A 27,039-nucleotide genomic window follows, 5' to 3' on the forward strand; every position below is an offset into this window, starting at 1 on the left:
CGCTGCCTCACCTGTAGCCCAGCCAGTGTGCCAAACTGGTATCTTAGAAATATTGCTAACCAAATCGAAGCAGCTGGGATTCCAGCTGTGGACTCTAGGGTAGCAGAGTGAGGGCAAAGGAGGCATAGGCTGGTGTGTTTCAGAAACCTGTTGCATACATTCAGCAAGAATGTTTCTTCTTTACACATCTCCTTTGAAAGACCCATTCTTGAGACCCTTTGCCTGCAATTAGAGCATGCTGCCACAAGGAACACCATGGAGCAGTGTGGCCCAAGCACTATGCGCCTCACAGGCACAGTCTGCTAAGCAGAATTTTTCAGTTATTAACCTTCAGCAGAACATAATTTTCAATTAATTGATCATAGAAAGATCACATATTTAATAGGGCCAAGCAATGGTGACCTGTTTATAGTGAGTAGACAGTGAATTCATCAACATTCATTTAACAAAATTCATGTGTGCCTACTGTATACAAAAAACAGCACAAAGTACTTTAGGTACTCACTCCTGTCAGGAGGAAAAACACAGATTATTCCTGTGCAGCAAGATAAACAGTATGATGGAGGGATGAGCAGAGAGCTCTGGAAACACAGAAGAGGAACGACTATCAGTGACAGTGGGAATCACACACACACACACACACGTTGAGTCTGGACATTAACACTTGAGTCAGAGGGTTTACACCAACTCATATGAAGAAGAAAAGCAAACACGTAAAAATATTTTGAAATACTGTAAAGAATTAGAATCAGCCTGTTGAGTGACCTTGGACATGTCATTCTACATCTCTGGACCTCAGTTTCCTCATCTGGTGCTCCAAGAGCTGGACAGTAGCCATTGTGACCATGTGGGTCTGGAGCAGCAGGGAGATTAGAGTGATGACCTTGACTCCAGTGGCCAGGCGTGGCTTTGTCCTTCCGTGGCACCTGCTTATCTAGACCTTGATGATGCTACCTCTTGATTCTGGCTTAAATGTTCCAAGGCTTCCCAGAGGATTAGCTGAGGTGCTGGTCCCAAAGAAACCTGATGTTTGTGAGGTGTCAGCCTCTAGTGTCTGATGGAAATGATCTAGCTCTCCTAAGTAGTTATTGGCTCATCACTCTCCCCAGGAACCAGGCTGGCCTTGTCAAAGCTCTGACCAGTGCAGGCACTCCCCCTTTTCACCAGCTGGTCTTCTGACCTGTGGCCACTCTGAGGAAAGCCTGGGTCCTGTCAGGCAGAGGATCCCTGGTGGTAGGATAGCCCCACCCTCGCCTCTCAGGTCCTACAGAAGATGAAGCCTTGTGATAATCATTTCACAACATATACATGTATCAAATCGTCACATTGCTCACACACACACGTTAAAACCTACACATGTCACATGTGATTACTTCTCTACAAAGCTGGGAAAAGCAAAAAACAGACAACGATGAAGTCCAGCCTGTCCTGTCTCCCTCTGGAGACCTTCTTGGCCTTGGCAGATTGTCTTCCCCAAGCAGCTCCACCTGCCTTTCCCAGACCCCAGCCCTCCCCCATCTGTGGCTGTGGTACTATCATCTCTGGAACTGGCATCTCTGTGGTAGGGGATACAGAGGAGCAACTTTCTTGCATAAATTTAAAAAATACCAGAGTGTTTAAATTCAAATAAGTCATTTAAAGCTGTTAATTACCCCATAGAGAGAATACCTGGGAGCAATACATGGGAGCCATACCTGGTTAAGAGAGAAGACAAATTGAGGCCCTGAGAAAGCCCTCACTGAAATTCCATTTACAAGTCTTAAAAAGCATACCCAACCCCGCCCTAGACACACACACACACACACACACACACAATATTTTTTGGCATATGGAATCTTAGTTCCCCAGTTAGGGATTGAACCTGTGTCCCCTGCAGTGGAAGCACTGAGTCTTAACCACTGAACTGCCAGGGAATTCCCAAAACAAGCATAATAATTTATGTGCCCACAACACTGTAAATCAACTATACTTCAATTTTAGGAAAAGAATATTAAAAAAATTTATGTGCCTGAGAATTTTCATGCCGGAGACTGACAGGCCCTGAACCACCTGTCTAGGCCACACCCCGCCAGCTCCAGTCTGCCATTCCCCACCCACCCTCATTCTGGTCCCTCAGCCCTGGGACACTCTCTCTGCAGAGAGCTCACCCCTGCCAGCTGGGCTGGGTCTGCTCAGGCTACTTTTCTCAACCAAAGGCCAACAGGCACTTCTTCCCAGGGCTTCCACAGGCAGCAATAATGACAGTTCCTGTCCTCCCCCATCACCATCATCACACACACCCCCACACCGCCACCCCCACACCGCCACCCCCCACCCCCAACCCCCGCTGGCTAGAGCCTGGATGGTCCCTTCATCTCGCTGGAAGCATGGAGCACCTCATCTGGAGAGAAGCTCCTGCCCAGCTATGCTGGAACTCCCTTCCCAGAGTGAGCAAACAAAGAAATCAACAGAGGGCCTTTCAGCCATTCTGCAGAGGGTGTCACCTCCCAGAGATGCTAAGGGCCAGGATGAGATAAGCAGAGCTGCTTACAAACCAAACACAGAAACAAATTCAGACCTTTGTTGGAGGCCATAGGATGCAGACCAGTGGAGTGAGAAACAAGATGTCTCCCTTCCAAATCACTGTGAAAGGTAAAAGAAAGCATCAGCTATGGCTCACAAAAGTCAGAAAAGAAATGAAATGCAGAAAACACAAAACAAGATGACAGGAGGCCACCTGGAAATGATTGGACAATAAATGAAAAGTCTTTCCCATTCCCTTGTTAGAAGACAAAGGCTCCCAGATTAAATTAATACAAGAGACTCACCTAAAATAAAATGATTCCAGAGTAGGCAAAGCTATACCAGGTAAATGCAAACAAAAGAAAAAGCTTGAGAGGCTCTGTCAGACAAAGCACAATTTGAAGCAAAAAGCAGCGTCAGGCAGGATAAAAAGGGTAATTTTATATTTATAGGAGCAATTGTGAAAGCATAAATGTTCTGAACATTTGTACACTTAGTATTTTAGCATCAAAATACTTGAGGCAAAAACCTGTTACCATCAGAAATACAAGATGAAGACAGTTGTGGGCATAAATTTACATACTACTCTCAGTACCTGACATCAAGTAACCAAAACATATATAACAGAAAGGAGGAATATAATGAAGATGATTGAATTGAAAGGTGGGTGCTGACCTCTGTAGCAGTATGAATCATGTTGGCCATGTTTTAAAAGACCAACCCTAGACTGATGCTTGTGGTATAAATGTTAAATTGTGTATAAATTTATATATATGGTATAATTATAATTGCAATTTAAAAAAACTCTAAACCACTGAAAACCTACAAAAGCCACCGAAATAAAATGTACCAACACGTTAACATGTGGTGTGTTCAGAAGGGGTGGAAATTAAGTATTTAAAATTTTTCTTTCCACTTTCTCTTCCAAATGTTCTTTAGTGATCATATCATACTCTATTGACTACGTAAAAACAATTGGAAAAAAACTAACTGTAAGACTCATCCCCACAGCATAGCATTGGTAATTTCCAAGATTTGGGTAAAATTTAAAAAACAAAAGCAGCAAATGGAGTCCCAGCAGGCTCCACACAGCCCGGGCCTCTTGGCTGGGAGCCCTGCTGCTCACTCCCTCTTTGAAACCCTCTGTTTCTTTGCCTTGAGGCACTGTGTTTCCCCAACTCAGCTCAAATCTCTTCTACTGTGCCTTTCAACCCTTCCACCCTCTACTAGCAGCTCAAGCATGGTTGCCCCAAGACAGATCCCAGTCTTTCCCCCTCTACCCACACCCCTGGTGACCTCACCTACTTTTTTTATTCTAAAATTATTTTTTGGCTGTGCCAGGTCTTTGACTTTCTGTTGTGGCATGTGAGATCTAGTTCCCTGACCAGGGATTGAACCCAGGTCCCGTCTTGGGTGCTCAGGGCCTTAGCCACAGGACAACCATGGAAGTCCCCTCACCTATTCTTGTAGAGATGTGTAGCTCCCCTGCATATGCCAAGGACTCCTAAATTCATCTCTAGCTCCAAATTCATCAAAGTTCCAAGTACATCAACCTGCAGACCGGATGTCACACTATATGTGGGGGTCAGGTGTGGTGGACATGCCTTCAGAAGAAACTGCCACTGAAGCCCCTCTGAACATATGACAATGCAGGGCAGGATTGATTGTGAAGCAAGGATGTCCCAAGGGGCGGTCACGAGAGCATTTCATCATCCAATCAGATGTAGAAGGTTTCATGACAGACTCAGAATAAATCATTATCATGAGCAAGGCCCATTTGAAAACAAAACCTATGGTTTTGATTTATAGGACTATTAATATGTTGTTCCAGTAATCAAGAAAAACAACAATCAAATTGTAAAAACTAGGTCCAGGCTCCCCTGCCCCTTGGAATGCTCACCCAAGGGTCCCTCAAATTCTCTTCTGCTCACCACACACATCTAGCCGCCAGTTCAGGGCACAGACCTTGATCTAGCACCAAGATTTGCTGGGCAGTGGTTTCTGGTCTGGCCTCCTGACTTTTCAAGACAGAGTAGAAAGTCTGTAAATATCCTAGTCTTTAATCTACTGGCAAAGGGAGTGAGATGAGATCAGGTTGTGAGCCCACTGATGTGGTATGCTAATTTAAAGGTACAGTGTCTTTTGAAAATGACCAAAATAAACTTAAGTACTAATTCTAACCATACATGCTTATCAATTTCAGCTCTAAGTACATACTCTCATTGGAAAGTAAATGACTTTAAGAGAGCTTTCTAAAATTGTTCCATATAATTTCTCTTGCATTCCCAGGTCTTGATTGCTATCCAGTTACCATTTTATTTTGAAATGCAAAGATACATGGGATCCCTCTTTAGAAAGGGGGTTACATGAAATACTATGCAGCTATCTGGTTTGGAGAAGAGAAGTCACCTCTAGGGAATCATTTCATGTCTGACTCTTTGGGGCCCCATGGACTGTATAGCCTGCCAGGCTCCTCTGACCATGGGATTTCCCAGGCAGGAATACTGGAGTAGGTTGCCATTTCCTTCTCCAGGGGATCTTCCCGATCAAGAGGTCAAACCCTTGTCTACTGCATTCGCAGGAGGATTCTTTACTGCTAGCGCCACCTGAGAAGCACTTTCTAATTCACAAACTCTTCTTAATCATGAAGAGAATCATCTCTACCATAAAATACTGTTATAGAGTCATATTTGCTCATATAAAGTGCCTTGTACAGTATCTGTCTTGAAGCAGGAGCTCTGTGAACAGCAGTTACTATTCTCACATCAGTGGCTTGCAGCCTCCCAGCCCCAGCCCATGCACACGATGGAGGGGAGTCCCAGTTACCCCAGTTTCCCCAAGTACAGCTCAACCTCCACATCCTTTCTCTTCCTACTCTAGAACCATCAGTAGGCACATGATTGAAATGGAAGTGGTGATAGGAAAAGCTCCTAGAATCTCTGCTTGTTTGTTTTTTAGGGATTGAGTTGGCCAAAAAGTTCGTTCAGGTTTTTCCATAAGATGGTATGGAAAACCTGAATGAACTTTTTGGCCAACCCAATAAGATAGTTTTGAACTTTATTACTTTTATCATCAGTAACAAATTGGTAGTGCTTTCCTGGTGGCTCAGTGGTGAAGAATCTGCCTTCCAGTGTAGGAGACACGGGTTTGATCGCTGATCCAAGAAGATCTCATAGGCCACAGGACAACTAAGACCATGTGCCACAACTACTGAGCCTGTGCACTGCAACTACCGAAGCCTGCATGCCTACAGCCCATGCTCCACACCAAGAGAAGCCACTGCAAAGAGAAGCCCACACATTGCCACTAGAGAGTCACTCTTGCTCGCTCCACTAGAGAAAGCCCATGAGCAGCAATGAAGACCCAGCATAGTCAAAAATAAACAAACCTTAAAAAAAAAAAAACTAGTTAAAAAAAAAAAAACCTCAGTGAGGATGCATCAATGTTTAAAAGATAAGCCCCAATTATTTGAGAACCTAGTTTCTCAGAACCAGCTATAATATAACTTCCTTGGGGATCAGAAGCCCTAACATCCACCCCCCCCATCCATCCATCATGTGAGACCTGGTGTTCTGTCTCCTTGCCCCAACCAGACTCTCAAGCCACTGGGTATCTAGGGCCACATTTTTTACTCCCCTAAACCTTGTTCTCTCCCCCGTGGCATGTTTCCTGGCCTTTAACTGACAATTAATAAATGTTTCATGAATAAATGCATCTGAAATCTGGCCCCACTTTTGCACCTCCTTGCACTGGGACTGGCAAATGTGTGTTATAAGCCAAAATCAGGTCAGGTGACCTGGCTTCCAGCAATAATGTGCACAGAAGACAAGTGATTAAATAATGCATGTCTACCCACTCGACACAACATTCTGCAGCCAGTGGAAACGATGCTCTTGAAGACTCGAAGGCCACTCAGAGTTGCATCTAACATTAACTGAATAAACAAACCATAAAGAGAATTCCCAGATCCAGCCACCACACACATGGGTGCAGATCGAAGGGGGAAACCTAACAGAATTTGTTGCTATGAGACAGGCACAATTCCACATGACGTATTTTCAAATTCTCTTCCATAATGTTTGGTTTTCATGCTGAACAGTAGGGGTGATAAGGGGGAAAGGCCCCCAAGGTTGGAAATTAGCCCAGGGCTTCCACATATTCACATGGCCAAACTCAGTGTGTGAACTCAAAATGAAAGCTAAGGAGCTGAACCAGGAAAAGGAGGGGTTAGCCAGAGTCCATTCAGAAATGAAATGTAGACTTGATCCAAAATAGCTGTCATGTTCAGAGTCCGGATTAATCCTCCTCTTAGTTTATTGACATCGATGAAATTGATTCTCGCCACAGAATCACAACCCGTGGCCCTGACATTGCAGTCGATAAAAAGCATGACTGGGGAGGCAGAAGAAAGCAGCTGCTCCAAATATTTGCAGAGGGACACTGTAGTGGGCTTTGCTGAGGTTTATGCGTTCTCTCTGGAAAATGTTCCTGTGCATTCCCAGAAAGAAAAAGAAAGGGAGAGAGGGGTAGGGGAAAGTGGGAGGTAGCATTATGTGGGTAGAGGAGCTGGCAGGGAGGGCAGGAGAGCAAGTCTTGTCTCCTCTCACAATCACCCTGGAAGCATGGCCCCACTTTAAATTCCTTTCCTCACTGCAGACCCAGAAATTACTCCTCTCTCTTCAGATGGGGGGCTCTGTAGTAAAGAATCTGCCTCCCAAGCAGGAGATCTGGGTTTGATCCCTGGGTTGGGAAGATCCTCTAGAGAAGGAAATGGCTACCCACTCCAGTATTCATTCTTGCCTGGAGAATTCCATGGACAGAGGAGCCTCGTGGGCTATAATCCATGGGGTCGCAAAAGAGTCAGACACAACTTAGAGACTAAACAACAACAACTTCAGATGGGCCCCACTGTTTGGTCCAGGAAGAGCTTCCTCCCTTGGTCCTCAAGTTCTTCATTTGGAAAAAAAAACAGGGAAGGGCATAGCCCAAGGGGCTGGTAGAGACTCATGTTGACAAGGAGAACTGGGACAGGCCTGTGTCAGCCTTGGGCTACACAGCCCTGCTCATCCCCAACCGGGCTGCAGTTGATCAGGCTTCACCACAGGCCAGGAAGGAAGGGGCCATCACATGAGCACCAAGCTCCCACTGAGAGCAGAAATGACGGTTCTCCTGGAATCAATGTTGTAGCCCTGAGGCCCAGCATCCCCCAACCCACTCAGAGCCTTCCCAGGAAATCCAGTTGGGCACCAAGGTTGCCAGGGCAGTCAGAGTTCCCTGGTCCCCAGACACAGAGGCTGGTGGAGTTTTTAGAACAACCATGCTCCAGGACAGAGCATGAACCCGCTGGCATGCAGTTCTGATTGGTTGGAACCTGGCTCTGTAAGTGAAAATGCAAGTGTTAGTTCGACTCTTTGTGACCCCAAGGAACCCATCAGTCTCCTGTGTCCATGGGATTCTCGAGGTAAGAATACTGGAGTGGGTTGCCATTTCCTTCTCCAGAGGATCTTCCCAACCCAGAGATCGAACCTGGGTCTCTCACATTGCAGGCAAAGTCTTTACCATCTGAGCCCCTATTACACTGAGCTTCACCCCAAAAGTGCAGAGTCTGGCAGGCAGATCGGAGTGAACCTATTATGTCCAGCAGGAAAGCAGAGAGCCTTGGCTTTGCCACATGGGAGCCCAGATCACCAGTAACACAGCTCTTAGTTCCTTATACCCTAGCCCTCGGGGCACCTGGTGGGCCAGGACCAACGCCAGATCCATAACCCTGCAGGAGCCCAGACCCTCACCCGTGTCTGCCTCGTCTTCGGCTCCTGTTGTACAGCCATCACAGAAGGATCACCTCTCATGGGGCAGCCAAGTTTGGGCACATCATTGAGGCTCCCCTGGCTGGAGCAGGCTAGCCTGCTCTGACTGTCCACTGGGATTTCTGACCTCACTGTAGTTCCCAGAATCAAGAGCCTGACTGATCACAGCCTGCTCTGGGTGATTTGTACATAGCACCGTGGCCACCTGTGTCCTCATCTGACCCTCTCCAGCCCCTAGTCCAGGCTCAAGCGCACATGGAAAGTTCCAGGGTGTGGGGACCTCAGGGAGGTCTTATAAACTTCCCAAGTACACTGCTTCTTCTCCTCCTCCCATAATCAGAACAGGAAAGGAGTTGGATGTCCCAAATCTCAGCATCACACCCTGGGAAGGCCCTTTACTCCCTGTGACTAGTCCTGCGATCAAGCTCCTGCCCTTTTCGGTCCAGGCGTCCAGACTCAAGGCAGCATGAGGACAAAGGGTAAATCCATCCTAGCCCTTGAAAGCCCACGGCAAGGATGCTCCTCTGGAGCAAGTTGCTCAGGCCCTTCTGGCATTGCACTACTACCCCTACATCTGCAGGGTGCAGCAGGAGCGGGTGGACGGGCATATTCAGTTTGCAAAACCAAAAGCGGAGTGGCCGAGGCAGCCCATATGGCTGTCCTATTCAGTGTTGCCTCTGATGCCTTGTCAGGGATCTTCCCAAGTCTTTCTGATCACAGGCAGTTTATTGCCCTCGGCTTCCAGTATCTTTTTCCACGGGCAATGCTTGGGCAAAGCTCCTAGGGCAATGTTCACAGAAGCAAAGGGCCTTTTGAGTTAGAAAATCACAGGCCGTCAGCCACTGTAAGTGGAGCCAAGTGAGTTTGTCTCCACGGTGATGTTTATTTTCCAGCTCCCAGGATGAGGCACAGGCTGCCTGGATGCTCCAAAGCAAACAAAGGAAAAGGATGTGGACAGAGGTACACACAGCTCACAGGAAGTCTAGGGCACCTGGCAGAGGGCAGGAAGCTGCTTCTCTTCGGGGCAGAACCACTAGCTGACACTGAGAAGACTTCTTTCCTTCGCATTCATGGGGCTTTAGCTCAGAGCACAAGGGACTGGGTCCTCGGGTGAACTCATCTGATACCTGCCTCCACTCTCCAAGCCCCTCCTCTCACCTCTACCTGCCCACTCCTCCCCACTCCTTTCCATGATTTAATGTCTCAGCTCCCACGTCTAGAGGTGACTGCAGAGGCCTCACCCACCAAGGCGCGAGCTCACAGCATGCCAACTTGGGCCCCAGCCATTTTCCATTCCCTGTCCTGTTCCTATGACCCAAATGCACGAGTTGCACAGATCCTGACCTAATGTCATCCTGCTGGTTTCTGCCCATAGCCCTCGATGAGTATTAGTCCAGCACAGTAGCCACTAGCCACATATGGCTATTTAACTTAAGTTAAAAACTCAGGGGACCTCCCTGGTGGTACAGTGGGTAAGAATCCACATGCCAATGTAAGGGACACAGGTTTGATCTCTAGTCTGGGAGGATTCCACAGGCTGCAGAGCAACTAAGCCCATGTGCCATAACTACTGAACCCACGCTCTAGATCCCGCCAGCCGCAATTGTTGAAGCCCGTGCCCCCAGAGCCCGTGCTCCACAACAAGAGAGGCCACCGCAATGAGAATCCCACGCACCGCAACACAGAGTAGCCTCTGTTCACAGCAACTAGAGAAAGCCCATGTGCAGCAACGAAGACCCAGGGCAACCAAAAATAAATAAATAAATACTTTAAAAATTCAGTTTTTCAGTCACACTAGTCATATTTCACGTTCCCTATAGCCATGCATGGCTAGTGGCTGCTGAGGTGGATAGCCCAGACACAGAACACTTTCATCATCACAGAAAGCTCTATCAGACAGTGCTGCCCGGGGCCTTGGGATATCTTAGGGGCTTCTTTCACTAAATGCATTCCCAGTTCTTCCCAGCCCTTCCCTGCCACCTGCAAGTCTGATTACCAGAGAGAAGTAGAAAGACCTTCTTGTTGGAATCAGACAGAATGAGCTTAAATCTCTAAAACTTGGGAGCTGAGCGACTGTCAGTATCTATGAAATGGTAAAAATTATCGACCTAAGCAGGTTGATGGGAGGATTGAATGAGCACGTTTAAAGCACCTGGCAGAGAGAAGTTCTCAAATGTATTGTTGTTGTTGTTAATAAGGTGGTGAGCAGCACGGGGCTGAGGCCCAAGTGTGGCTGGTGGACGTAAATGCAGGCACAGCTGGGAAGCAGGGGCCGTGACAGGAAGAGTCTTGGGGAGTGGAGATCTGTCTCTCGGCCTCTCAGGGATATTTCTGTGTGGGGTGCTATTTCCTCATCTGATTGATTTTATAACAGTTGTTAGGAGCTTTTCACTATTGCGTGTTTTCTGAAGCCTCTTTCTCCTCGGACACTCAGCAGCTGCTGCTGGAAATGCCATCAGAAAGTCACTTCTGTGAGAGTCAGGGTGAGCTGCTGGTCCAGCTGGCAGTCAGCTCGAGGCGGCCATGGGGAAAGCCAGAGGAACTTCCTGGTCTGATCATGAACTGCTTATCAGTTTGACCTTGGCCAACCTGCCCACTGTTTCCTCTTCTCCCAGCGCCCCGTCCCCATGCTGACAGGGTTGTCGTAGACCAAATGAGGTTATCGAGTCAACATTCATTTCCTTGTGGGTGTACCTGTGTCTGGCCCCCCTGGAACCCAGTTCTGCATGAAACTTTAGACACTCAGCACACATGTTGCCTGAATGGCTGATCATAGAAAAATCCTATTTAGAACTATGCTCTGCACTTTGCAAAAATGGGGCAGGATGATTAGTGCAATAGATAAGACAGCCTAAAACAGAGCCTCTTTTAACTTTGTTCTACGCTCTGAACTCTATAAAGATTTTCCTTAGAAAAATCCAGTCCATGGTCAGTACCAGGGGTCCCCATTCCTTTTTTGGTCAACCCCCCCCCCTTAGCACCCCTTTGGGCACCCCCAAATGCCAGGTTCTGTGCTGCAGGTACATCATCAACCTCAGGGACACACGTGCAGTTGCCTTCTTTGCAGCCTAAGACAACAGAGGAGGAGGGGCTGGCACCCCCAGGTGCATCCCTTCCGGGTTGTGTGCATTGCCCTCACTCAGCAGGGCTGCCTGTTCTCTGAATCCCTGCCACTGGGCACTAGCCGGGGGTAGGCCTGGTCCAAATATCTTGTTTAATATCCACCAGCCTCCCAGCATAGAGGAAGTCTTCTCACAGCTCCAACAATCCAAAGAGCTTAGGATCTGCTGCTTTCCACAGGGCCTCCAGTTTCCTGCCATTGTCCTCCCAGCCTTTTGTTATGCCTTCTTCCTATCCTAGATCTGCTCCAGTGGCCAGATCTCTGGCTCCTTAGGGGCCTCTCCTTGTCCATTCAGCTGAGTTTCCTCTCATTCCTGCCATGTCCCCCAGGTTCAAAGGTTCTCTTGGGGAGATGAGGAAGCTGGTCCCCGTCCCTCCCCACTGGGGGAAACCCAGCCACTGGCTCTTCACATGGAGTCTTTGAACCTTGTGGCTGGAAGAGACCCTCTTGGCCTGCAGGGCTCCTGCCTATACTACATAAGCCCCAAGCATCATTGTTGTTGTTGTTGCTAAGTAGTGTATGACTCTGTGACCCCACTGGGTGCAGCACTCCAGGCTTCTGTCTTTCACTATATCCCAGAGTCTGCTCAAACTCATGTCCATTGAGTTGGTGATGCTATCCAACCATCTCATCCTCTGTCGTCCCCTTCTTCTCCTGCCCTCAACCTTTCCTAGCATCAGGGTCTTTTCCAATGAGTCAACTCTTCGCATCAGGTGGCCAAAGTACTGAAGCTTCAGCTTCAGCATCAGTCCTTCCAATGAATATTCAGGATTGATTTCCTTCAGGATTGGCTGGTTTGATCTTCTTGGAGTCCAAGAGACTTTGAAAAGTCTTCTCCAGCACCACAGTTTGAAAGCATCAATTCTTTGGTGCTCAGCCTTCTTTATGGTCCAACTCTCACATCCATACACAAAGCATCCTACTTCTTTTCAATAGAGGAGGTCCCCCTCATCAGTTCCAGCCTTGACTGCAGGCCACCTCTAGTGACATCCATGAGGATTATCTTTTTGTTCCATGTGCTGAGAATCTACAACCAAGAGTCGAAGGCCAGAGTTTCTGATTCTGGCCCTTCTAAGCCTATTATTGTCTGATGATGTGGGGGTGGTGTGCTATGATGGATAGCATTCTATCGGTTGAGGCCCAGGCCTCTCTTCCACCCTGCCTTGTGAGATTTCTGTACCTTTTATTGGGGACTATTTCTTTAAGGATTTCTTCTCATTTATAATAGAGTCACCAGGGCCACAGTTTTGCAGGAGAACTACACAGCATCTATTGAGCTTTCAGGTACCTGGCACAGTGCTAAAACATTCTGTAAGAATTTTCTCATTTCTTCCTCTCAACCATCTTATAGACGAGAGAACTGGGGTTCAGAAGTGAAGTTACTTTACCCAGTCACTCAGGTCCAACCCAACTTCCATGATGCCACATTCCCCTGGCACCCACCACCAATGCTCTCCACATAGTGTCCAGGAGTCACAAGGGTCTCCAGAGATGCCTACTCCCCTGCAGCCCCCGTGACACCACATGGAAGGGTGAGTGAAGTGGGCAGTAGAGCAGGGCTGATCCCCTGGGGTAAGCAGGATTCAAAGCCCCCAGATAGCATCTGCAGGACAGTGATACTATGTCATGTACACACAGAGTCTCTCTAGTGGTATAAGGACATGGCAGCACTCCCAGCCAAAGAGATGGATCAGAGGAGACAGTTGTCCCAGTGGCAGAACAGGAGGGCGGTGATCACCCCCTGGCCCTGGGCACTGACCTGCCGTGCTTCTGTGTGCTGGCCCAGCATCTCCCCACCACCTCAAACCCACACCCGAATCCCTGAAGGGTGAAGCCAGGGCTCTGCAGGGGTTTCCTCTGATGCAGCAAAGGGAAGGGCTAGTGAGGAAGGCAACACCTGGAGAAGGTGGAACCAGATCGTCTGGCTTTGTGCAGGGAGGGCCTACCTTAGCAGGAGTACTCCCCAGTCCCCGGTCACCTTGATCTCTTACCTTCACGCTTTGGCCACGTCCACCCCAGTGTGGGCTGCCCCACCCTCTACTGAGGCCTTTGGATGGTCCCTCTTTCCAACGCCACTGAACAGCAACCCCCACTCAGGCCCTGCTGGGCTCCAGGGCCACCCACGCCAGCCTCCATGACTTGCTGCATCTGTCAGCCTGCTCCTCCATGCTCAGGGCTCCCCAAGGCCTGGAACAGGGCCAAGCTCAGAAATACCTGATAGCAGGTAAACAGTGGGGTGGGCCAAGGCCCCCCGTCCAGGCCTGAAGCAGAGGTATCCCAGGACAAGTTTGGAGCCCTGCCCGGTGCGGTCACAGAACAGGCCTGAACAGGATGTTCTTCAAGCTCCCTGCTGTGTCATAAGGAGGCCAAAGGGAGGCCAGGAAAACTCAGTCAAGATTCTGGTTCTGAGGACTTCCATGGGGGTCCAGTGGCTAAGACTCCACACTCCCAGTGCAGGGGGCCCAGGCTCAATCCCTGCTCAGGGAACTAGATCTCACATGCCACAACTAAAGATCCCGCATGCTGCAACCAACACCTGATGCAAATAAATTAAAAAAAAAAAATCCTGGCTCTGACAACTAACTTGACCTAAACACATCACCTCTCGGAGCCTCGGTTTCCTCAACTGCAAGATGGGACAATACCAATTCCAGCTTCAGAGGCTGTGAAGATCAATGAACTCTTAACTTTGCAAACAACCACAAAGCCCCCCCCTGGACAGTGTGAATGTGATCAATCATAACCAAAGCCCTATAAACCAGGGCAGGTCCATGTATATGTACAATGGTAAAAGAAACTTCCTTGTCAAGGAGAATCTGACCCTCTAAGCTGGAAAGGGGCCTCAGAAATCCTAACTGTAACCCCCTCACTTTGAAGAACCAGTGTGGCTCCGCCCAGGCGCTCCCAGCTCTGCCTCCCTCTCTGTGGCAGATTAGCCCACAGGAGGCAAAGATTCACTCTTCTTTCCCTGGAGGTTAAACTGAGGAGAAGCAATCTGCCTTCATCTCAGATCTGTGCCTCAGGGGACACTGCCCCCCTCCTTTCTCTGCAGATCCTTGGCATCATCCACCTATGGCAGAAACCCCCAGTAGCAACCGGAACTCCTCCCCACCGCTTCTCCCCTTGCCAGGCACTTCAAGCCGCCGGGGCTCATACTTCTGTGACAACGGTGAACCGCTGGGGCTCATACTTCTGTGACAACGGTGAAATTCTCGTTTTCCTCCTCCAAGCACCTTCCTATCTTCTGTCACCCACACTCTTCCGGCCCATTTCCAGGGGGCTCATCCGTCTGTCTTGCCCAGGTCCCATTTCAAATGAGGGCCAGGCCTGGCACCCATGGCTTCCCCCACTCTGGGCAAGGAAAGAAGCTGATTGCGATTTTGTGTCGGCCTGGGCAGAATCCAAACAAACCTCTTCTCTTGCCCAGATTAAATGATACCTCCTACTGGGAACTTCTGATGTAGTTGGACGATGCTGAAGAATTTATTATCTCACAGTTTCAGAGGTCAGAAGCCTGAAATAAGTTCCTCTGGGCTCAAATCAGTGTCAGCTGTCTGCCGCTCCTTCTGGAAGCTCCAGGGGAGAATCCATTTCCTTGCTTTTCCTAACTTCTAGGGACTGCCTATTCCTTGGCTCATGGTGCCCTCCTCCATCTTTAAAATACATTACTTCTGCTTTTATCTGCCTGTCTCCTTCTGCCACCTTTGGCGTTACCACTTCCTCTTACAAGGACCATTGTAATTACATTGGGCCCCCTGGATAATGCAGGATAATCTCTCCAGGTGAAAACCCTTGACTTAATCACATCTGCGGAGTTCCCTCTACCACGTAAGGTAACACAGTCATAGGTTTCAGGGATGAGGGCGTGAACACCTTTCAGGGGCCACCACTCAGCCCAGGCAGGCAGGTCACTTAACCCCTGAGCCTTGGTTTCATCAGCCAAGTGGGGAACAAATGCCACCCCAAGACTCACGTGAGTCAACTCAGAGGTGGCCTGGCATGTCCACGGCTCAGTGCTGGGCCTCAATCCCTGGCCAAGCCAGAAAGGATGGTGCCTGGGAGATGGGAGGTGACAGCGAGGGGTTTGGGTCTGGTTGTTCCCTCTGACATGACTTCACGGGGGAAGCTGGGGAAACTCATCTGCACTAACAGTCCCAAGTTGGTCACAAGTTCTCTGAGCCCAGTGCTGGATGGACACAGAGGGCAAAACTGCCCAGTGGAGTGGATCTGATAGCCCGGAGGGTCATCTAGGGATCCTCTTTCTTTCTCAAGCTGCTTCCAGGTAGTCACGAAGTCCTGTCAATCTCCTATCGACATGTACACATTGCTATATTTAAAATGGATAACCAACAAGGACCTACTGTATAGCACAGGGAACTCTGTTCAATGCTATGTGGTAGCCTGGATGGGAAGGGAGTCTGGGGGACAATGGATACATGTATGTGTATGGCTGAGTCTTTCTTCTGTCCACCTGAAACTGTCACTGTTAATTGGCTATACTCCATTATAAAATAAAAGGTTAAAAATCTCCTCTCTAAATGCCTCTCAAGCTCCTTCACTCCACTGACACAGCCCACTAGAGTCCCATCCCTTTTCCCCTGGCTCATCGCCACGGCCTCCTCTTGGTCCCACAGCCTCTGGCCTCCCCCTCCCTCACCTCCCACACGTATCTCCCTGAACCATCATCTCAAAGCATAAATCTGACCCTGCCCCTCCCTTTTGTGGTTCCCTCACATCCTTGGGTAGAAGCCCAAGCTTTCTACCCTGAGTTATGTGGTCTCTTCCCACCTCCCCACCAGCTCCGGACGTCAGAGCCACAGTAGGCAAGTGGCAGACGTGTGAGGGTAGAACCGGGAGTGGAGGGTGGGGGACACTGCAGAGGTGGTGCAGGGACTGGCCTGACCTGAAGGCCCCATGTACAGGCACAGTGGGTTTCGACATGCTGGAAGGTTCCAGCCGTGGGCTACATTGGCTTCCCGTTAACTGAGGTGGGCCAGGGGGTAGTGCCCAGCCATGGAGCTCTTGGCCTGGACCTAACTCAAATGGGAAATGGCTTCTGAGTACTGGCTATTATTCTGAAGTCTGGAAGAACAAGCAGGAAGTCTTTTCTCTGCAAATTATTCTGGTCAAACCCCAGGGATGAGTAATGCCCACTGGGGCCTGGCCAGGCTGAAGGCCAGGGCTTGCTGGGGGAGAGACGTGGTGTCTTCTTGCATCAGCTAAAGACACGGAGAGTGAATTCAGGGCCCCCGCATACCTGAGCTGCAGCCATGAAGCTTAATTAATGCTTGCAAAGTACTCGGAGGCCTTGGCTGAGAGGCCTCCCATGAATGCAGAATGTCCTTATTAATCACTGCTGCAGTGCCAAATGGGATGGCCAGGGGGGCAGCTGCCTCCACGCACAGAACAATGGACGCAGCAGAGCAGTTAAATTGTGATTCTGAAGAGCAGTCCTGATCAGCTGGCTCAAAAGCAGCTCAGCCAGGGGAGGCAGGCCTGTGTGGGCGCCGCTTAACTCACCTGGCTGTTATCTCCATGCATTAAGTAGAAGCAGCAGAACCTCCTATCCGGCTGGGCGGGGATCACTGTGAAGTCCCGCTTATCATCCTGGTAACCGAGCTGTACAGCTTTGCAAGGGTGAGACCAGCTCCGTACCAGGCTGGGTATCTTTGGGCAAGTCCATCAACCTCTCTGAGCCTCAGTTTCCTCATCTATAAGGAGTGATAATAATAATAATAATAATAATATCTTCTCCCTTATAGGATTGTGAGATTCAAATGATACAGTACATGAAAAGGCCTCGTGCCTACAGCAATGATATCAATAAAATAAGAATAGCCATAGCTGGTAAGGACGCTATCACGTGTCAGGCACCCATCTAAACACATCTCATCATTAGGCACTGAGTCCCATTTTATAGATGAGGGAGCCTGGCACAAAGAAGTCAAGTGACCTCCAGTTTCCCACGGCCAGTGAGAGGTGGAGCTGGCCTTCGGACCCAGGCAGTCTGGCTCCAGAGTCTGTTCTCTCTCTGACGCTCTGTTGCCACCTTTATCACTGTTGTCATTATCCTCATTTGAGGAATAAGGCTGTGTGCTTCATCACCACCACCACCATCATCGTCATCATTACTCGGGGTAAATGACCAGCCAGTGGTTGGAAACTGGATCCTGAGGCATCTGCTATGTAGAGTTCGGGGGAGGGTCCCTGGTCACCTCTGACCCTCTATCTTCCATGGGAAGGGAAGAAACTTATTGAGATGGAGGTGAAGTATGTGGGTTTTCTCACTCGTTGAAATTCTGGAGGTGCAAGGAAATGTGTAGGTAACAGGTTTTTAAGGAAAAAAGTCAATAGATGCTAAGAGACTGAAAATGAAGCCCTGCCCCACCTGCTTCCTTAGGCTGTGCACTGAGGGGGACAGACAAGGGGCTGTCTGTGGGTGATAGAGTAGGACGTCCCTGGTTCCCCAGGCATCGACTCTCCCTCTGCATTGACTGATCCCAGAAAGGAAGGCTCCTAAAGCCTGACCTTAAGGGTCATCAACCCTCAGCCTCTCCTCCTTTCACTAGTGGCCATAGCAGCTCAGTGGCAGCTCCTCCCAGATTCACCTGGCCCCGCTCAAGCCAGCCTCAGGGGTGTGGCCTGCTACCCCTCACCCTTCCAGGAGTAAATGCCCAGCTAGGTACTTGCTGGGCCCCAGCCTCCCCCTACTTCTTTGCTCCTCTCCCTCTTCCTGAGGCCCGCTCCTACAAAAAGACCAACCAGGGCTTCCTCTGTGCCTACCCGCTCTCCATCCTGCCCTTGAGCCCCATCCTCAGCATCCTGCCCTCACACCATCCCCGTGTCCTGTCTAAGAGGATGCACCCAGGAGGCCTGTCCTAGACCTGCCTGCGGGTGGTTCCTGCTCCAAATGCCTCACCCCCAAGAAAAACTAGCATCTCCAGTTCCACACCCAGTTCTGGATGAGCTCCAGCCCAAGGGTCAGGTCCGTGTGGCTTTTACGAGGGGAAGAGTCAGGGACCTGTTGACCTTAGGGACAAATAAAAGATTTTCCCAAGCCACCACCCTCTTGAAATGGGCTTTTCTGTTCCAATACGGGTTCCAAACTGGTTTTCAAGGTGAATGAGTGGCACGCGGGGAGTGAGGGCAGACAAAAAGCGTGGAAACCCTCCTAAGCTGGCTGGGGTGGGGGGATGTGATGCCGGCGGGGATGTTATTCTTCGCCTTTTCCACTTGCCTTTTGGGGAATGTGTCCCTGCAGGAAAGTGAGTCTCTCACCCAAGGGAAGATCTCAGCTTTAAAAAATTTAGTGCAATTCTTTTTATATCAGGCAGAGTTATATTTAAAGTATTCAAAGGCCTAGATTTACATCGTCTTGGTTAAATTACTCATCACCAATCTCTCATCTACAACCTTTTTTTTTTTTTCATTTTCTGAAGGTTCAGTTTACATGAAGAGGTTCTAGTTTTTCTCCAATCAAGTATGTGCTCATTTATATCGTGAGTGTTTTAATTGTGTATCCACCTGCCTGGATAAACAATCTGTGAACATCTCCACTGGCCCTGCTACTGGTCCACACAGTCTGCTGGGAGCTGTGGGTGCCTGGGTGGGCATCCTTCTTCCACAAGAAAGTGGAAATTCAAGGGCCCAGAAATGCATCTTGGTTATCAGCCAGGATGTGACAGGGAGTAATGAGGGAGATCCAACTACCTGGAAGGGCAGGTTTGCGAGAGCAACACAATTTCATTTAAAAAGTGTTATTAACGTCTTTCATTTATTGAGTACTTGATGTGTATTAGCCATGTGTTTACTGTATGTATCTTCAAAATAATCTAGTGATACAGGCATCAGGCCCACTCTCCGGCTGAAGAAACTATGGTTCAGGAAGTTGTGACTTGGCAAATGTCCCACCTGATAACCAGCAGCCAGGTCTGTCTGACAACACAGCCCTAATGCTGTATGTATGTGCTTACTTGTTTACACCCCACCTCGTTCCAAACAGACTTGAAGGCAACTCTGAGAGAGCTGCCATGATACAGCAAAGCAATCCAAATAACAATACTGAGGAAGGTGTGTTAAGGGAACTCAGAAAGTACCAGGGTGTCTTGCAACACATGGAATGGGCTCCAAGCTTCCTAGCAGCCAAAGCAGAGAAAGCCCAATCATGAACCCAGTTGTTGGTGTTGGTAGCATAACTACAAATCAAACACAGACTAAGTCTTCCCTGGTGGCTCAGTGGTAAAGAATCTCGGGTTCGATCCCTGGTCTGGGAAGATCTCACATGCCTCAGAGCAACTAAGGCCGTGTGCCACAACTATAGAGCCTGTGCTCTAGAGCCCAGGAACCCCAACTACTGAATCCATGAGCTGCAACTACGGAAGCCCGGTGCCCTGGAGCCCGTGCTTCTCAACAAGAGAAGCCACTGTAATGAGAAGCCTGCACACCAGCAACTAGAGAGTAGCCCTTGCTCCCTGCAACTAGAGAAAAGCTTAGCACAGCAACAAAGAATCAGCACAGCCTAAATAAATTATTTTAAAAAAAAAGCCCAGACCAAGGGCCCAAAGCAGCACAGTTTTTCCTGACTTCTAGTCCAAAACCATGTATCTCCCAAGTAACCTCTTAGGAAGGCTTGAGTGTAAGAACAGAGCACCTGAGATACCTCAGCAGCCCTGACACAGCATGGCCAGGCAGGTGGCTCTGGATTGAGAGTTTGTGGTGGGGTGGGGGGCGTGCTGGGTCAGCCCTGTCTCTCTCTGAGCTCAGCCATGACAGCTCTCTTAGACTGGGCTCCCCAAGTTGTGTGCAGACTTGACAGTGAGTGCAAGGAAGAAAAAAAGGCAGGACTGAGCAGAGGGAGAAACTGAGCCTGACTGCCGTTGCACCCGAGGTCTCAACAGTTCTCCAGAGAACTCAGGAGCTGAGATGGCCCCTCAGAGTTGTCCCAAACGGTAGCCTAAGGGCCTGGGCTTGGAGCTTCCTCCCCCTCAGCTGATCATGGCCACAGGCCAACCTCTGGGAAGGGGCTTAAACTTGAGAGATGTAGTTCACCTCCCCCCAGGGCAATTCCAGGAAGGGACCCGGCTATGAGACAGTCCCAGCTCCATCTAGGGGATGGTGGTGCCAACCCTGAAGACGGGCTATGCAGACCCCACAGCAGCCACTGCACAGAGCCCCTGGGTACAGCCTTCGTGACTGAGTGCCCCAGCACTCCGTAGGGAGCTCTCCCGCCACGGAGCTCTTTGGGGGACTGACACATTCTCCAAGGACACAGGCCTCTCGCCTGGGCTTGGACAAAGAGGACCCCGGGACTAGCCAAGGCGTCCCGGGAATATAGCATTGCCTGTGCTCTGACACACCAAGCAGACAGTGCTGGAGCCCCTGGGGCTACTCGGGTTATGTGGGCAGCAATTAACTTCAGCCTGGAAACTGCTAAACACCCACCGAAGGTACACCTACCTACACATACGCAACTTCAGAAAGTAAACGTCCATCAAGCGCCCGCCTTTAGCAGTATTATTGCTTCCTGGTGAACTTGCCAAAGTAAACTATTTGCTAAGCATACGAGGAGGAGGCAGGGTGAGTTGGGTGGTGCCCGTAAGAGGAAACCTGCCAGGGTTGGGAGAAGACAACAATGGCCTGAGGCTTTGCAGTTTGCTGGTGCCATGCTGCCTGAGAGAGTCAGGAGGGATTGGGGACGAACCCTGCTGGGGCGGCTGCAATGATTTGGGGAGGCAAGAGTGGGGCAGGAGTGTAGGCCTGGGACAGCTGAGGGTCTGAGGCCCCAGGGAGGGGTAGATGAGAAGGGTCTGGCAGGACACAAGGGAGAGATGAGGGAGGGGAGGAGCAAGGCAGAGTGAGAGAAAAGAGTTCAGCTCTGAGCCATGCCCCTTGACAGTTTTCCTTCCCAGCGAGGAGTCCTCCCTGATTGGGGTCCCCCAGGCCGCAGCTGGCACCTGCCTGATCACCAGGAATGGAGACAACAGCAACCTGGAACTTGTCTTAATGGAGGTCTGCTCTCGGAGCCCCCCGGAAGGCAGAATCCACAGCTCCATTCAAGTTCCACTTGGTTCTGCCCAGCTTCGCCTAGCTGCCCTTGTGGCGCAGCTGTTGTTGGTTTGAAGCTGATTCAATGAACTCTTTAAATAGCTGCCCTAATGGATAATCAATCATTTCAGAGTTTTAATACTAAATCGGGCTGTTGGACACATCTGGGGGCAAAGCTGCTGTATCCAAGCTAAAAACAGCCCTTTCTCTTTTACTTTACAAAGCAGAGTGTGTCACATCAAATACCTAATGGCCTAAGACAGGTCCCTGGTGACCTGAAATAAAGCTCAAGAGGTAGATTCTCTCTGAGAGCCTACAAATTACACATGTAATTTGCAGATCTTTTAAAATTAGGCTCTTCAATGAAGAGCCTAAAGGACAGTAAAATAGAACCTCATGTTAATGTTTAAAATAAGCATTTGCTGTAAACATTTTTAAAGTCAGATTAAAATAATATAAACACAGTAGCCCTGGTTACATTTTAATCTAAATTAAAAAGATCCTGTCAGGGAGATAATTTAAGATGTGGGATAAAGTTTCCACTGACAGATCTCCTGGAAACTCCCAAGGAGCCCACTTTGAATCTTCTATCCAGGAAAACAGACCATCTGCAGAGCTAGCTGAAACCACAGCATGAACCTTAGCATTGCTGGTTGGGCCAAATCCACCTCAATCACCCACAGGTTAACCCAACCAGGAGCCCAGTCTCTAAGGCAACCTTCTCCACGGCCCTGACCCCTGCAGACTCTCATCTCAGGGTCCCCTGGACACCACACTCTCCCAGTCACCCCTCTTTCTGCTCCTTAGGTTTCTCCGTGGCATCTGTTTCCTTAAGCTTGAATGCCTGTCATTCCTGGAGCTTGTCCTGGCCCTCTTTAGCCCTCCCCCTATACCCTCCCTGTGAGATTTCGTTTACTCTTTGGCTTCAGTTACTGGCCACCTGTGAGCCGGCCTCCTCCACTTTTCCACCTCTCGCTTGACTCTCTCCTTTACTGTGCACTTCTATGTTCCACAGCACCTCAGTCACCTGGGTAACCCTCAGGCCCCTCGGCTTCTACCTTCACGACTGACTCACCATAGACACCCACATCCACACCACCTCCCCCCTCGCTCATCCCATACTGAGCCCTCACATCTATGCAAGTGGCCATGCCTCCTCCCAGGCCCACCTGTCCCTTGCCCTGCTTGTCACACCAGCCCACGAGCTCTCCAGATTCATCATCTGTGCTTCCCCTGCCACCATGTCCCCAGGAGACTAAGGCAACCCAGTCCTGCTTCCTCTGAGCCCTTCCCCTCCCGCAGCCCGTGTGACCTTCGTAGAGCACAAAGGAGACGTGCCACTTTCTCCAGCTGATGGCCGTGGGATCTGGCTGTGGCCAGCCTCGTCCCCTGCCACACCCCAGCTGGCTGGAGCCGAGAGCCAGCACTCTCCCCTACAGATTTTTGCCCATGCCATTTCTTCTGTTTCTGTGTGTGTGCTCTGTCATGTCCAACTCTTTGCAACCCCATGCACTGTAGCCCGCCAGTCTCCTCTATCCATGGGATTTCCCAGGCAAGCATACTGGAATGGGTTGCCATGCCCTCCTCCAGGGGATCTTTTTCCCAACCCAGGAATTGAACCCATATCTCCTGAGTCTCCTGCATTGGCAGGCGGATTCTTTACCACTGCACCACCTGGGTTTCTACTTGGACACAGATCAAGAAACAAAAGTCAGCTCCCATATGTGGGAGCCTCCCACGTCTTGGAGGGTCTGCCACCAGGAAGCCTGACTGCATCTCCCAGATGCCATCCGTCGGGGTGCTGGTGTAGGAGAGACCAGGCTGGGCCTATGGAGAGACCATAGGCAGGGCTGCACAAAATTGACCAGAGATGGGGCCTTGACTTGATAAAGAGGGGACACAGCTGTTCCTTATCTTCCCAAAAAACACCCTTAAAGATCGTCTCCAAGTTTTTAATAAAGAGGAAGCCAGGATTTTCCTGTCCAGGCTGAATTTTCAAGATACTCTATCATTCTCCCAGCACTTGCTCAGCTTCACAAAAGCAGTTAAATTACCAAGTGCCCTTTAAAATGTCCTCGTGATGGGGATCTCACAGATATTTGTTTATCTTCTAGCTGCAAGGCCTTCACAGGTCACCCAAGTCCATTCGGCAGAGCCCATCAGAGTCTGGGAACGTCCGGGGGGCCAGAGGCAGGGAAGAAGCCCAGAGCAGGGGATCTGTCTCCGGGCCAGGCCGCAGTCCAGCAGCGCCCTCCATATTGACAGCAGGCCAAGCCAGGACACACTTGTCCGCCTCTCAGGTGGCGAGCGTGGACGGGCTAGTGGGAAGGTTCTCAAAGGCCCACAGGCCTGCACCTTGCCAGGCAGCACCCAGGCCACTAAGGAGAGCACCAAGACCAGAGCTCTTCCCCATTCTTCAGGTGAGGGAACTGAGGTTCAACGGCTGAGGGTACTCACTCCAGGCTACACATTTGGTGTGGAGCGGCTGGTCAGAGATTCTCAGCCAGAACCCCGGTCTGCATGGCCCAGGCTCTACCCATTCAAAGTCACTTGCGTGTCCTTGAACTTAAAAACAGAAACTTAACACACATCGGGGAGAGTAAAGAGGGGATTATTATTACGAGCTGTTTCCGAAGGAGGATTAAATCCCTTTGGGGGTCCACTTTAATACACTGCCACGTTTTCGTGACTAGCCTGGATTTCTGAGTCCACTTATCTTTTTATACTTTGACCTTTACACAGGAAAAACCTCAATGATTTTCCACTGTTCTGAATAAACGGAGATGGATGTATTTTTCTGAATGATTAGGGAATGAAAAACAGAGCCTGTCAGCATTAGAGTCCTTCAGGAGTGATGTTCCCTGGCGGATGGGGTTCACAAAACCACCCCTTATGACGGGGCTCTCGCAGCTGCTATTTGTCTTTCAGCTGCAAACATCTTGCTGCTCATGGTCTGCCCATGGAGACGGGGCAGGAGGCTTTGTCCTGAATTCAGGGGCAGGAGCGGGGCTGGTCCCCCCCGCCGCCACCCCTCAGACTTTCCAAGGCTGTGGAGGCCAAGGCAGGAACATCGGGCCCCACAGTGAGAGGATGGGGCAGTGCCAGCATCAGCACTGCTCCAGAGGGCATCACCTGGGCTCCGGCCCAGGGGGCACACTTGTTGTCAGAGAGCAGGCTTTCCACACACGCCCCTGCCAGGAAACTGCAGGAAGTGGAGGGTGACGTGGAAAAAGCATTAGCAGTGTGTCTGGGACAAATCACTTCAGCTCTGTTTTCTTTTCTATAAAGTGGTAAAGATAATAATTACTTGCAGGATTGTTAGGAGGTAAATGTATTTAGGTTGGTGAATATACAGTAAGGCTTCTCTGGTGACTCAAGTCAGTAAATAATCTGCCTGCAATGCAGGAAACCCAGGTTCAGTCCCTGGATTGGGAAGATCCTCTGGGGAAGGAAATGGCAACCCACTCCAGTATTCTTGCTTGGAAAATCCCATGGACAGAGGAGTCTGGCGGGCTATCATCCATGGGATCACAAGAGTGGACACGACTTAGTGACTAAACCACCATACACATTAAGCGCTCAATAAAGGGGGTTTCATTCCCTACTCAAGAGCCTAAACTTTTAAAAACACTTCCTAACATGTACCATACACTGCCCTGCCTTCTTTTTTAAAAAATTAATTTTTATTGGGGTATAGTTGATTTGCAAGGCTGTGTTAGTTTCTGCTGTATAGCAAAGTGAATCAATTATACATATATCCACTTTTTCTTAGATTCTTTTTCCAAATAGGTCATTACAGAGAATCGAGTAGAGTTCCTTGTGCTATACAGTAGGTTCTTATTAGTTATCTATTTTATATACAGTACTGTGTATATGTCAATCCCAGTCTTCCAATTTATCCCCCATTTCCTCCATGGTAACCATAGGTTTATTTTCTACAGCTGTGACTCTATGTCTGTCTTGTAAATAGGTTCACTTGTACCTTTTTTTAGAATCCACTTCTAAGTAATATCATATGATATTTGTCTTTCTCTGTTTGACTTACCTTACTCAGTATGACAATCTCTATTGTCCATCCATGTTTCTGCAAATGGCATTTTTTCATTCTTTTTTATGGCTGGGTAATATTCCATTGTGTATATGTACCACTTCTTTATCCGTTCCTCCATCGATGGACATCTATGTTGCTTCCATGTCCTGGTTATCATAAATACTGCTGCAATGAACACTGGGGTAATAATACATGTATCTTTTTGAGTTGCCCCGCCTTCTTAAGCAATGGAGATGGAATATTATTCCACAATGTCTTCATAACTCTAGGATCCTCTTTATGAAAATGTGGCAATCATACACTCTCAGACTTCAGTGGGAACCAAGAGCCTGGCCAGGCCAAGCCCTCCCCATCCTGATCTCACACATTAGAGATTTGCATTGTCATTTACCTTGTGCTTTTTTCTCTTGATGTTGATTTTTTTTTTAAATTGAAACCAGGTTACAATATTGATCAGAACTGTGTGTTATATAAAAGCAAGTCAGCTCTGGAGGGGGAAGGATGGGGGAAAGGATAGTTAGGGAGTTTGGAATGGACATGTACACTCTGCTATTAAAAGGATAATCACTCTGTTAAAAAGGATAACCAACATGGACCTACTGTATGGCACATGGAACTCTGCTCAATGTTTTGTGGCAACCTGGATGGGAGGGGGGTTTGGGGGAGAATGGATGCATGTATATGTATGACTGAGTCCCTTTGCTGTTCACCTGAAACTATCACAGCATTTTTAATCTGCTATATCCCAATACAAAAGTTTAAAAAATAATAAAATAAAATAGCCTGAATTGGAAAAAAACAAGCTGGCTCTGAGTGAGGGCTTCAGGGTCCTCCCCTCTTATCGGGGGGCAGTGGCAGCCATTAGGACTGATTACTTCTGGATTCACAGCTATGTTTGGGGAGGTACAAGTGGCTGGAAATCTGTTAAATGTCCTGATCCTGACCTTTTATATGTTTGGTGTTAGGTATTAGTCACTTGTAGGACTTGGGGGCTGTCACCCAGGCTGTGGACTTCCTCCCCGCCCACGCCCAAGGGCTGTGTCTGGCAGCCAGGAATGGCAAGTATCATGGCACTGGGGCATTGGGCTAGTGGGGACTTGTGGTTCTTAACAGGTGCTATGAGGGGAACCTTGACTGTCAGTAAAATGTTCTTCTATGTCCTCACCATCCCCTCATTTCTCGTAATCTGCATATCATCCCCGTCCCTCCACCATTCCTCTCCAGCACAGCTCTGCCTCTGTCACCCCAGCCTCCACTTGATGCACTTTCCCAGCAATCTCCTGCCTCATCTCCTCCCTCCTGTCACCTCTTCTAGATGCATCATTGCTTCTAGATGGCCGTGCTCCCCACAGCACTACCTTTGGCTTGTTTCTCTGCTCAGCAAATGCTCCTTTAAGTCACTCAGTTGTGTCTGACTCTTTGCGACCCCATGGACTGTAGCCCGCCAGGCTCCTCTGTCCATGGAATTCTCCAGGCACAAATACTGGAGTGGGTTACCATTCCCTTCTCCAGGA

The 27,039-nt window shown here is 49.2% G+C and overlaps 1 protein-coding gene and 1 long non-coding RNA gene across 2 annotated transcripts in view; one reads left to right on the plus strand and one right to left on the minus strand.

Moving 5' to 3' along the window:
• Window positions 1–27,039, plus strand: part of SMPD3 (sphingomyelin phosphodiesterase 3) — an 84,662-nt gene that overhangs the window by 10,927 nt on the left and 46,696 nt on the right. The gene's annotated exons all lie outside the window — the stretch shown is intronic.
• The window catches only part of LOC145514628 (uncharacterized), a 60,848-nt gene that overhangs the window by 4,146 nt on the left and 29,663 nt on the right, over window positions 1–27,039 (minus strand). The window contains exon 13 of the long non-coding RNA XR_014060273.1: window positions 16,951–17,141. This is a non-coding gene — a long non-coding RNA (uncharacterized LOC145514628). The remainder of the gene's footprint in view (window positions 1–16,950; window positions 17,142–27,039) is intronic.

The sequence above is a fragment of the Giraffa tippelskirchi genome, chromosome 7 (assembly GCF_054371585.1).
Source record: "Giraffa tippelskirchi isolate mGirTip1 chromosome 7, T2T-mGirTip1v1.2.pri, whole genome shotgun sequence".
NCBI lineage: Eukaryota > Metazoa > Chordata > Mammalia > Artiodactyla > Giraffidae > Giraffa > Giraffa tippelskirchi.